The sequence below is a fragment of the Cucumis melo genome, chromosome 9 (assembly GCF_025177605.1).
Source record: "Cucumis melo cultivar AY chromosome 9, USDA_Cmelo_AY_1.0, whole genome shotgun sequence".
Lineage (NCBI taxonomy): Eukaryota > Viridiplantae > Streptophyta > Magnoliopsida > Cucurbitales > Cucurbitaceae > Cucumis > Cucumis melo.
In genome coordinates, this window is record NC_066865.1 from 18,190,868 (window position 1) to 18,197,412 (window position 6,545).

Genomic DNA, 6,545 nt, shown 5'->3' on the forward strand with positions numbered 1-6,545 from the left:
TAAATAAATAAATTAGAAAAAGAAACAAAGGGTTTGCCGTCACCCTAAAAGAAAAAAAAATAATAATAATAGATTTTTTTTTGTTTATCTTTTTCTTTTTCTCTATTGTTTTAGAGATAAGAAAAATGTTAAAAGACTTTTTTTTTAGCATGATGATAAAAAGATAGTAAAAATGAAAAAGAAAATTTTCCTTATACATTTTTTTCTTTCTCTTTACATTTGAAAAGAGAAGAACAAAAATAAGAATTCAATCCCGAAGAAAATTACTTGTTGTATGAGGTGCGGATCATTGGGAGTAAACCCTACCTAATGCAACCTCCAACTAAGTTTTTCCTTCCTCATGGGATTAGAATTAGGGTAAAAAAAAAAAGACGATATGAAGATAAAAATAAAAACAATAAAGCGAAAAAGCTAATGAACCACCTTTTTGCAGAGGAATACGTTTCTTCGAATTCTCTCTAAACACTTTTTTTTTTCGTAGAGATTCTCTCTAAAACAAATTTTTTTCCTCAATAATTTCTCTAAAACAATTTCTTCTCCCCCCCTTTTCCAAATGACAAAGGACCCTATTTATAGACCCGGGGTGTGCCACAAATTAGAAAAATTTAATAAGTATAAAATCAAATTAGATATTATGTAATTTTATTAATTTTCTTTTTTCTAAAATAGTAAAAATATGATATTGAAAGATTTTGTCCAAAATAATTTTTTTGCTTTTTTCCTAAAGTGATAAAGATAAATCAAATATGGTATTAAAAGAATTTTGTATAAAATAAATTATTTTGCTTTTCCTAATATGATAAATCAAAAGAGATTTTGTATAAATAAATTAATTTTTTTTTCCTAAAGTGATAAGTCAAAAAAATGATTTGAATTTTTTTAAATAATAGATATTCTCATTAATGACTTTATTTTCCATTTTAATAAAAAGATAAAAAAAAACACTAGGTTTCATATTATTACAAAAAGATTTTACCTTTTTCTTTTTTTAACAAAATAAATTAATGAAATATCTTAACCGTTGCTACAATTAATAATTTAGAGAATAATAAAAAAATGTAGGATAAAATTAGGTGGCTACACTTACCGTTGATTGAGATCACATTAATTGTTTCATAATAATATGATATTCTCAATATCGAAATCTATTACTAAGTTTCACTTATATGTAAACTTTTTTGAACTTAAAAAGACAAGTATCACATGCATTTGGACGCTACTTCTAATTTAGAAGATAGGAAACACTTACTTGAATGCAATCGTAGGAATGACCCCGAAAGCAGTCAAAAAAATCAGTGCAGCCCTAAATGTAGGGATATCTAAACACAGAAATTTTTAGAAAGCGATCAACAACATGAAAAGTAGTTGTGATTAAACAAAGAGGTAAAAAAAGTATAAGTAGAGGCCTACATTATATATAGGCCATGAAATAACAAGAGATAAAAAGAGGATGTTATTTTAAGGAAAATGGACTTTTTCTTTCCTATTTCTATTTCTCATAAACTTTATCTCTCCTTATGAGTATATAGTGAATTTTAAGTTTCAGGCGCGAAAGGAATTTCGGGCGCGTGCAGTCACCTCTTCTCTCAACAAATTCGTGTGACAAGTTTTGGCGAGTTTGAGGAGGGGTGTTCAGTGGTCCTTTTTCGGTGACGTTCGATGGTTTTCGTCGAAAGGGGAGGTTATGGGTTCTGCTCATCGTCTTCTCCGGTGATTGTTTATGGTGGTTCGCGTTTTGCTGGTGAAAGTTTCGTGATTTTTCGTTTCGGTGGAGACAAATTTATGCTTTCAATCGTCTCCCCTGTTTATGTTTCCAACTAGTATTCTGATGTTTGGTGTGGTTTCAATGTCGGAAGGTGAAGTTGCTCTGGCCGGTGACATTTCAACGGCAAGGAAACAAGCATTGGGTGGTCTACAAATGGTGCACGAGGCGACAACAAGGGATCGAAGAGCGACTGCAGGAGGTGACCTAATGTTGGTTCGGTCCTCAACAATGAACCTGTCTGGTCGACCATTTGGGGATCAATCGGTTGACTTAAACCGGGTTGTAAGTTCCGTCGTCCAAGAATCATGGGCTGACTTTTATTTTAGCTAAGCCATTTGAGCCAGATCTGATAAGAGTTGGGCCGTTGTGTGAGGTTGCAAAGCCAGCTGGGCTTGGAATGTTTGGTAGGCCGGTTTGCGAGACGTTAACGTATGTTGGATAAAGTTCTCGACAAATGGGTTTGGGTTGAATGCTATTGGATCGGAGGATACTTTGAATTGTCATGTTTCAGCTAGGTTTCCGTCATTGGGGTTCGATGTCGGTTCTGGTAAGCAGAATAGTTTGGAGTCATCGGCTTCTATTAGGACTAAAGCTTCATGGGCTTCTCTTTTTGGCTCAACTTTTGGTAATCCCCTTCCTTATACTTCTACTTCCGTTGGGTCTAAAACCGTTTGTTCCTCTAAGGAGATTATTGCACAAGGTGTTAAGGTGTGGAAAATTCCATTGTGGGGCAACTAGTTGATGCTAAAATGCCTTACGACGTCATACACCGGCTAATAGAGATAATTTGATAAAATTGAAATGCCTTCTATTGCTATTCTTGAGAATGAGCTCATTTATTTTCAATTCAGAAAACCTAAATCTGTCGATTGGGTTCTATCTCGTGGCCTATGGTATCTTGGTGGGAAACCTATGATCCTCTAGAAATGGGCTCCAAGTATTGTTCTTGAATCCTTTGTTTTTAATTCTGTTCTTGTTTGGATTAAATTGGATAGGATTATGATAGAACACTGATATAATATTTCTACTTTATTAATATTTAAACAAGAATTACAATATGATATAACTAGTGATCCACAACAAAAGGAATCACTATATCCAGAATTCACAATCAACAAAGAGTACCTCTCATAACCAGAAAATCTAAGAATAATTCAATACAAGAAAATCACAGAAAGAACTTATAACTAAAGCACTTGGCCTTCTGCTTCTTCTCTCTCTCAAGGAGTATAGCAGTCCCTTGCCTTCACTAAAATCTTTATGCTTTCTCTTCTCTCCCCAACTTCCTGTTTATAACCATCAACTGCCACACATCTAATTACCTTTATTTCCATGCCCTATACTAATCTAGGTATCTAACAGATTCCTATGGAGTTGTGGACATAATCGGGTCTGGCAGTGGTTGCCAGTGTTGTTGGCAAGCCATTGACTTTGGATTTGGCTACTAAAGAACGTCGACGAATGTCGTATGCGCGTGTGCTTGAAATTTGATGTGGATTTTATTACATCTGTTAAGATTATGGTTTGTCTTAGAAGGGTGGACTTTATTGTGTTTGTTACTTATGAATGGAAACCTCGTAGATGTAATTCTTGTAATGCCTTTGGTCACTCTAGAGGAAAGTGCCCAGGTATGGTGGTAAAACCGGTTCACACGGAAGAAGTTGTGAAGGGGGAGTCGAGTAAGGGTGATGATTTGGCGATTGTGGCCTGTGGAGATGTTGTGTTGGAGTCTTTCAAGCAAGTTAAGGAAGGTGAATTTACGGGCTCTCCAAATAAGCCCCTTACTCAGATCGAGAAAGATGCGGGTGATAGTGTTGACTTTACCCTTGTGACTAGTCATCGAAGGAGGTTGGTTTCAGTTAGAGATCATGGTGGAGGAAGTTAGGTGAATAATGCCAACTCATTAAGCAGTTTGACTGATCTTGGAGATGCCGACAACTCAACCTTAATGTTAGTGGATGCCTCTCCGCGACCTTTACAGATGAATGGTAGTGATGTTGTTATGCAAGCTGCGAGTCATAATGGTGGTCCTATGGGGGAGCGTGTTCTAGTCGATCCCCATGATTAGTTGGTGTACATGGAATGTGTAGGGACTTAATAACCCGGTGAAGAGTAGGATGGTACTTGACTTTCTTGGTGTGTCTTCTGTGGGTTTTTATCGTCTCCTGGAGACTAGAGTTTAGAAGGGAAATTTTGGGGCTGTGTGTAGCAGATTTGGCGATTCTTGGGGTTACTCTTGTAGTTAAGAGTAATGGTGGCGTTGGGCATATTTGAGTGTTATGGAAATAAGGTCGTTTCGATTTTACTCTTCGTGTTATGGATGAGCAGTTTATTTCTGATTCTTTAACAAATTTGCTTTTAGTTAGAGTGGAGGTTCTCTATGTCTGTGTGTCCAATAATAATGTTGACAGATGTTTGCTTTCGCGTTGTGTTATTGAGATTACTTCTAGTTAGAGGAGTCCGAGTGTGGTTATAGGTGATTTTAATTCCATCAGAATGCATTTTGAAGCTTTAGGTAGTTCTCCAGTTCCTATCGAAATGGAGGAGTTTAATCATGTCATTCTTGAGGTAAACTTATCAGAGTTAACATTTCAGGGTAACTGGTTGACTTGGACTAGTAAGGTTTAGGGGTCTGGTATTTTGCGTCGCCTTGATTGGATTCTAGTTAGTGAGGCATGGTTATCTGTGTGGCCCCTCTCTAGGGTTAATGTGATGCCTTGGGGTATATATGATCAGTTTCCTATTTTATTTTATCCTGGTTTGGAGCAGAGTAAGAGAGTTGTGCTGTTTCGATTCTTTAACCACTAGGTTGAAGCTCCTTTTGGATATGTGGTGTTATTGGTTCGGGTGAGGCAATAGGGTGTTTCTCCTTTGGTGAGCCCCATGCGTAATTTACATGACCTAAAGCCTGTGCTTCGTAGACACTTTGATAGGCATATTCAGCAGCTTAGAAGGAGGTACGTATTTCGAAAGAGTCCATGGATATGGCACATAGAGCGGTGAAGCAGAATCCTTTGTTTAATGTCTTCAGTCGTCAAGTGGGTCTTGCCACTGAGGCCTTCTGGGCAACTGCTAGACTTGAGGAAGTCTCTCTTCGTCAGAAATCCTGTATTAGGTGGTTGGATTTTAAGGATCAGAATTCTACTTTCTCTCACTATTCTATTCTTTCTCGTGTGAGTCATAATAATCTACTTTTTGTGGTTGATCCGAATGGCTCGCGCATGACTTGTCATGATATTGTGGTGCAGGTGGTGGTTAATTGTTTTCGTAATAGTTTGGGTTCCCACGTTATTGGCTATAGGGAGCTCTCTCCCATGCTTAAGGACATTATTCAGTTTAGGTAGTCTGAGGAATGTATGAGTGCTTTGCAAGCTCTTATCGAGTGTCAAGAGGTTAAAAGGGTATTATTCTATGGATAGTGGGAAGACTCCTGGTCCTGATGCTTTCTCTATGGGTTTCTTAAAAAGTGCTTGGAATGTGGTTAGGGAGGATTTCTGTGATGTTGTTTTGCACTTTTTTTAGTTCTTTTATTTGCCTCATAGTGTTAATGCTATTGTGATTACTCTCATCCTCAAACATTGTGAGGCTAAGCATATAGAGGATTTTCGGCCTATTTCTTGTTGTAGTGTGATCTATAAATACATTTATAAGATTTTAGCTAATAGGCTTCGTGTGTGGCTTCCTAATTTTACCGTTGGTATAAATCTGCCATTGTTCATGAGATGAGTATTAATGATAATATTCTGCTTTGTCAAGAGTTGGTTGGGGGCTATCATCTTAATTCTGTGTAAGCCCCAATGTGCTATAATGATATGCAGAAGGCTTATGATTACGTTAATTAGGACTTTCTGTTTGGCTTGTTGCTTGCTATTAGCACCCCATTGCGATTTGTGAGTTGGATTAGGGCTTATGTTACATCTCCGATGTTCTCCATTATGATTAATGGTTTTTCGAAGGGGTTTTTTCCTGGCAAGAAAGAGTTAAGAAAGGGTGACTCTTTGTCCCGTTCCTTTTTGTTATGGTGATGGATGTTCTTTCTCGTATGTTGCTTATGACTCTTTAGAGTTTTCAGTTCCATCATAGATGTGAGAAGGTTCGGGTCTGGTTGCCAATCTTATGATTTTTTGTGTTGCTGTTGAATCTCTTTTGGGGTTTGTGCGTGAGACTCTTCTGAAGTTTTGGGAGCTTTCGAGTCTGGTTGCTAATCTGGGGAAGAGTTCCATGTTTGTGGCGAGAGTTGATAGTGAGTTTGCTACTTTGTTGATTGATAGTATGGGTTTTGCACTTGGTCATCTCCTTGTTTGTTACCTTGGACTTCCCTTTCTTTTTAATAGGTTACGGCTTACTCATTGTGTCCCTCTTATCCAGCGTATTACTTGTCGGATTCGTTGTTGGGCTTCTAGAGTTTTGTCTTTTACTGGTAGATAGCAGCTTGTTCGCTTTGTGCTGTGTAGTTTTCAGGTATATTGGGCTAGTGTGTTTGTCTTACCAATAGGTGTGCTTCGTGAGGTTGATAAAATTTTGAGGTCGTATCTTTAAAGGGGGAAGGAAGGGTGTTAAGGTTGCTTAGGGCGAGGTGTATCTCCCTCTTGCTATTCGTGACGGGCTGTCTTGGAACATTTGCGAGTATCCTAAAGATTTTATGGTTGTTGTTGGCTCGTTCGAGTTCTTTGTGAGTAGAGGCCTATATTTTTAAGGGGAGGTCGTTGTGGTTTGTTGATTGTGGGGTGGGTCGGTCCTGGTGCTTTTAGGCTATCTTTCAGCAGAGCGATAGACTGAA